We start from the raw sequence: 6,339 nt of genomic DNA on the forward strand, positions 1-6,339 counted from the left end.
TTTTTGTGTGGCTGTGTAATTATCAGAATCATAAACTTTTTATATTAAATTGTACCTTATTTCATATCCCCGGAAAGCTAAATTAAATTCCTCAATTATTATGTACGATGCGTTAAAAAAGATACAATTTTTTTAAGCCGACCATTTCGAAATACAAAAAAATTTACCTACTCATTTTTTGGCAAAAAATTATTTTAAAAATCAAATATAAAAAATCAAAAAATTTTTTCGAACGTACCAAAATCAATCTCACATAGAATTCCTGATAGTTTGAGATTTTTTGCAAGCTTTTAAAAATTCAAAACCCAAAAATGTATTTTTCGTAATTTAGCACCCAAAAAAAAAAAAAAAAAATCAGCACTGTCCCCTTAATTTTTTTCTTTATTATCTTTCCATTGGTTTAGCTTAAAATTCTGTTCAAAATTTTCCCCTCCTATTATAACCACTTTGTAGAAGGTCTAGCTACCTCTTGCATTAAAAAAAAAAACATTCATAACTGAGTTTGAAATGTTTTTAGAATTTTTTTTAACATTACAGCTATTTATCTATTGATTAAAAAACCTCAACTCTCTACGACCTACTGTTTAAAAAAAATATATATTTTTTTTATTGTCGGGGCCCTATTATTCCTATTTAATGATAGATTTTGGAGATTTTTTGTCACATGGGTATATTTTTTTTTTTGGGGGGATTTTGTACGACTCCCTTATAAGACGTTATCACGAAAAAAAAAAAACAATACACTCAAAATGCAAGGTAAATTTGATCTTGATTCAGTTTTTTGCATATGATGGAAATTTAAAACCTTACATTTCTTTGGGTCACTATGGTGTATGTGTAACTTTTTTTCTATAGGTACACTTTGTTTGAGTATTCTTTTTGGTCATATGAACGACCTTCCAATCGAAGAAGAAAAGTTACTTAGGAAGGAAAAACCACAATTTAAGGCTAATATCAATTTGATTTTCATTTCAAGTACAGCAAGAAACTGGAATAGATAAAATAGTTTTCAAAATAAACAATCTATTTTTTCAACTTTAAGTGTATTTTTTTCCAGTCAAATAAATGAAAAGACTTGTACTGGTTACTTTATTTAAAGTGAAAATATGAGTATTCCCATGATAACTTTAAGATTATGCTGCTTCTTCATAAAATATAAATGTTGCTCACATCTTCTAACTTATCTCGTTTTCAACTTTACTGCAATAAAGCACTCTCGTTTGCTTCAGTGCTTTATTAAAGTCTTTATGATATCGATTTTTCTTACAAAAACATCACGATTACAATCTCAACTCCATTTCTTGAACATAAAGCTTAAATTTAAATTTTCGTTTTGCTTTACTTTGACCCTAGTAAAAAACACCAACTCCTTCTCTCTTATTCTCTCCAAAAGATATAATTTTGTGTCATTTTTTTGGTCCTTTGGGTTCGTGTCAACATTAAGTTTACCTTTTGCTAGTTTGGACTTTCAAGTTTGAAGATACTCCAAGCGTTAGTCTAGTAGAATGTTGTTATTAGCCATTCACATACAAACAAAAAATAGAAATTCTAAAGATAGTCTGAAAGAGCACTCTGATGCTTCACGAGCTAAAAGAAGCGCTCATCTGCATAAGTATCTTAACTACTTGCATTTTGTTTTGTATGCTCTATAAAAATATATATCCCAGGAATAAAAAAAAAAACAACAAAAAAACAAAGAAAGCAAAGGAACAAGAAGTCGAAATGTTGACTCGTTAAAAAGGGCATACTTTTTCTACCACTTGGAGTGGTATAGCGTAGTGGCAAGGCGCGGATCTTCCAGTTTATATATACGTACCTATACCATACCTACAATGACGATGATGACGTTTCCTTAAATTTTTGTTCTGCTTTTTGTTACACTTTTGCAGAGTCATAATCGTTTGGTTGAGGACTAAAGTGCAGGGGAGAGACCAACTTCATTTTTTTTTTTTGTATACTTTCTTTCGTTATGTATTTTTTTTTTTTAATCATCAAAACAAATGCTTGAGCATTAAATTGTCCGATTACAATATTTTCCACCTTTTGAGTTGAATATAAGTAGAAAGAGCTTCATTTAGACCAAAATTATATAGAGAAAAAAAAAAACTCTTGACTTAATTTGAAAAGTACAACAACGGCGACGTCGAATTAAAATTAATTATTATGTCCGGTATTTTATTTAAAAGGAAGGAAAAATATGCATTTATGATTACGGAAAATTCTTTTAATTTCAGGTTTATTTTTTTTTGAAGTCCTTGTTCAGAACTTTTTTGTTTGAGTGGAAAAGTAAAGGGGTTTGATGTTACCAAGAGATGAAACAACTATGAGGTTTATCTTTTTCATTTTTTTTTTTTTATAAAAGAGACGAGAACTCAAGAAAAATATTTGATTTTTGTTTATAAATTAATTGTTAGACTTTATCAAAAATATCGTACCAATTTGTTTGTTCTTTGTTTAGTTGTATAACTTTGTTGAAGTTTATTAAAAAAAAAAAAGGAAAATTCCTGTTTTCGTGACCATTTCTTTAATAAATAAGTTATCTTCGTCCTTGGCTCTACTTCTAAGTTTGAAAATTTTAATTTTTCGTTGACGTTTCGCGTGTGACATATAAACTTTTTTAAGACTATTAAACTAAAAAATTCTTATATTATTTAAAATAATACTTATCTTTGGCGTTCTCAGTTAATATGATATCGTATGTTATTTGTTTTGTTCAAAGATTTTAACAAATTTGGTAAAAATGCCTTGAAAAAGACGTTCTTAATCAAAGAAATTTGAATATATAAAAAATTTTTTTATTATTTGATAAGAAACTCAAAAATTTAAATTAAGTTTAAGAAATTAAGCAGTATTTAGCTGTAGTCAGTTTCTTAAGGGAAACTTTTAAGTTGAATTTTATAATCATCTTAATTCCTTAGAGTTATATTTGATAATACATTTTTGAATTTCTTATCAAATAATAAAATATTGAAAACCACAAAAAACACTGAGATATAAAATTGTATACCAATTGTTTACTTGCCAAATTTTCAAACAAATTTAAAAATTGGTAATTAAAACTAAAACTACCAAGAAAACAGTCAAGATTTAACTGATACAAACTTAAAACCAAAACTTAGAACTCGGTACACTTTTATATCTCAGTATATGTATAGTAGGATATTTTCATTGTATACATTTATGTGTATATAAAATCTTTCAACACAAAAAAGATATACCTACATAAAAACCAGTTTGAAAAAGTCAAACAATTTCGGACAAAAAAAGGAGTTTGTCCGCTTATCATTGAAAAATCATTTGAGAAATCAATCTGACCCTTCAAAAATGCCCCTATAACAGATGTTTTTCAAAAATTCACATTTCCAAAACTGGAACCTTTGTTAAATCTATATCAGAACCCTATTTTTTTTTCTTTCAATATGTTTCGATTGGTATAAAACTTAAATCCCTGTACAAAATATCCCCTACCCAAAGTAATCACTTTGTCGAAATTCAATGGCTCGTATGCATAAGAAATAGTAATTACTAGCAATATGAAATTAATAAGTATAAACTAGGTTTGATATGCACAAAATGTGGATAAAAAAGTTCATACTCTACAATTTTTCAAGTAAAAGCATTTACTATTTTTTATACATATGACCCAATATCTTGCATTGAAAAAAAAAACATTAAATTCATAGCATAGTAAGTATATAATTTTTGGTTTAATTTTTTCAAAATTTCTCTAAATTTTTTACAAATTCTTCATTTTACCCCTATTTAACCTATTTAATTTTTGAACTTTTAAAAGTTTTTTTTCGAGTTTTCATGATAAGGATAACCTTTTAAATCTATAGTATATTTTTGAATATATAAAATTTCAAGCCAAGCTGAATATTGATTGATAATTATATGAATGAATCAGTTAACATTGGGCGCATTCACAAATCTAGTGACAATGTAGACAACTAAATAAAACTAAAAAATGAGTAAAAATTTCCCCTCTGACGCACGTAGTTTAAAAATTTTGGCTTCAAAGTTAGTTGACATTTCTAAGTCAGCAGTTTGATGGAAACAATTGTATTTTATTATTAATTTGTTGGTGAAACTGATGAAAAAAGCATTCAAAATGAAATTAAATGTACAAACTATGAATCACTAATATTAAATCTTCCAATTTCATTATACAGGGTGTCCCAAAAGTAATGGATCAAACGAAATATGCTGATAGGACAACTTTAGGGCTGTAAGAATTTGGTAACTTGTTCATCCCAAATCCTTACGGTTTTCGATTTAATGCAGTTTTTGTGAAATTTCGAAAAATCCCGACTTTGCAACAGTATTTTGCTTCCTCCGCTCATAATTGATTTTTGTTTTTTACAATTCTTTCACTAAAACATTGCCTAATAATACGAAATAATTAATTAATCAAAATATTTTTCATTTCATACGCCATTTTGCTGCAAATTAATTAACAGTTCCATGTTTTATAAAAACTCAATTTCTTTCTTTTATTTCATAGCAACACCCTGAAAAAAATTTGTATGGTGTGGCACTGGTTCATTATTTTGAAAACTTGCCGTGTTATTGCACTTTTCAAAAATGTATAAAAGTTTCCAAAGTTGTAGTTAGAACTGAAGATATTACAATTTAAAAGCAACAAAACAGGGCTTTTCAGAGAAAAATAACAAAGAAAAATAAACACATTTTCTCAACTGTTGCTTGTTTATTTCCTTTTGAACAAATGTCTCGATTTTTGTTTGTTATTTTGCTCTGAAAACGTCTGTTTTTTTGCATTCAAATTGTAATATCTTTTGTTCTAATTTCAACTTTGGAAACTTTTATACATTTTTGAAAAGTGCAATAACATGGCAAGTTTTCAAAATAATGAACCAGTGCCACACCATACAAATTTTTTTCAGGGTGTTGCTATGAAATAAAAGAAAGAAATTGAGTTTTTATAAAACATGGAACTGTTAATTAATTTGCAGCAAAATGGCGTATGAAATGAAAAATATTTTGATTAATTAATTATTTCGTATTATTAGGCAATGTTTTAGTGAAAGAATTGTAAAAAACAAAAATCAATTATGAGCGGAGGAAGCAAAATACTGTTGCAAAGTCGGGATTTTTCGAAATTTCACAAAAACTGCATTAAATCGAAAACCGTAAGGATTTGGGATGAACAAGTTACCAAATTCTTACAGCCCTAAAGTTGTCCTATCAGCATATTTCGTTTGATCCATTACTTTTGGGACACCCTGTATTTAATTTAAAAAACAAGCAAAAAAAAAGCTATTTAAAGCACTTAAAACACAAATTCTTTTTACTTTTTTTTTCATCTGTCAAATATGACAGTTTACATTTGACTAACTTTGTAGTGCAAATTCGCATTCCAAAAAGCTATTTGAAATTCGACTACATAGTAACTAGATTCGTGAATGCACCAATTTGTTACAATCTATGGCACACGGCTAACGGGAAATGGAACGTGAGGTTGAGTCATGCTTTTTAGCTGCTGGAGTTTATCATTTAGAGGTCTCACATCTGAGACGGACCAAGTCAAAAAAAGAAAAAAATTGAAATCTACTGCCAAGATCTATGCAAGGTCTGACTTTACTTACATTAGTTTAATCCAAAAGTATTTCGATTCAAATTATCATTTGTTCAAAAAAAAAAAAAGATTCACCATAAGATAAAATGGTATTTAATTTAACTCGTTATATCTCCGGACTCACTACTTTTTGTGACTTGGTTCACTTTATTTCTTAGCCCTAAATTTATAACATGTTATCACGTCAAAATCAATTAATTTGATTACAGTTGATCAGCAACAGAAATTCTATTTAACTGTGCAATTTCATTGTTCAAAAATAAAATGTTACTCATACACCATAGTGACCACACTTAAAATAAACTGTGTTTTTCTAAAGCATCTGATCTTTAAAAAATGAATTTATTTATAAGTTTATAAGCTTGTTTCTATAATGTTTGTATAATTTTTTTTAAATTATTTCGTTGTTCTCAACAAATCATTAACATTCATCGGTTTTAAGTTATATCCTGGAGGCCACTTTTTCAGCTTTCCAATCCACTGTGCATTGTGCATTGCAATTTTATTTTCATCCCAACTATTCATTTTGTTTAACCTCACAAAACTTTAATTCAATTGCTCGGATAAAATGTTAATAATTTTTTCAATTTAACGGTGTGGTGCTTTCAATTAAATAATTTCCCTCTACAAAAAAAATTCAGTCTCTTAATGAGCTGCTAATTAATTATCTATACTCGTTTATGATTGTGTTTAAATCTTAAAAGCCTTCAATATATCTCTAGGGTAACTTCGGGCATTATGGC

This window comes from Episyrphus balteatus, chromosome 4 (assembly GCF_945859705.1).
Source record: "Episyrphus balteatus chromosome 4, idEpiBalt1.1, whole genome shotgun sequence".
Lineage (NCBI taxonomy): Eukaryota > Metazoa > Arthropoda > Insecta > Diptera > Syrphidae > Episyrphus > Episyrphus balteatus.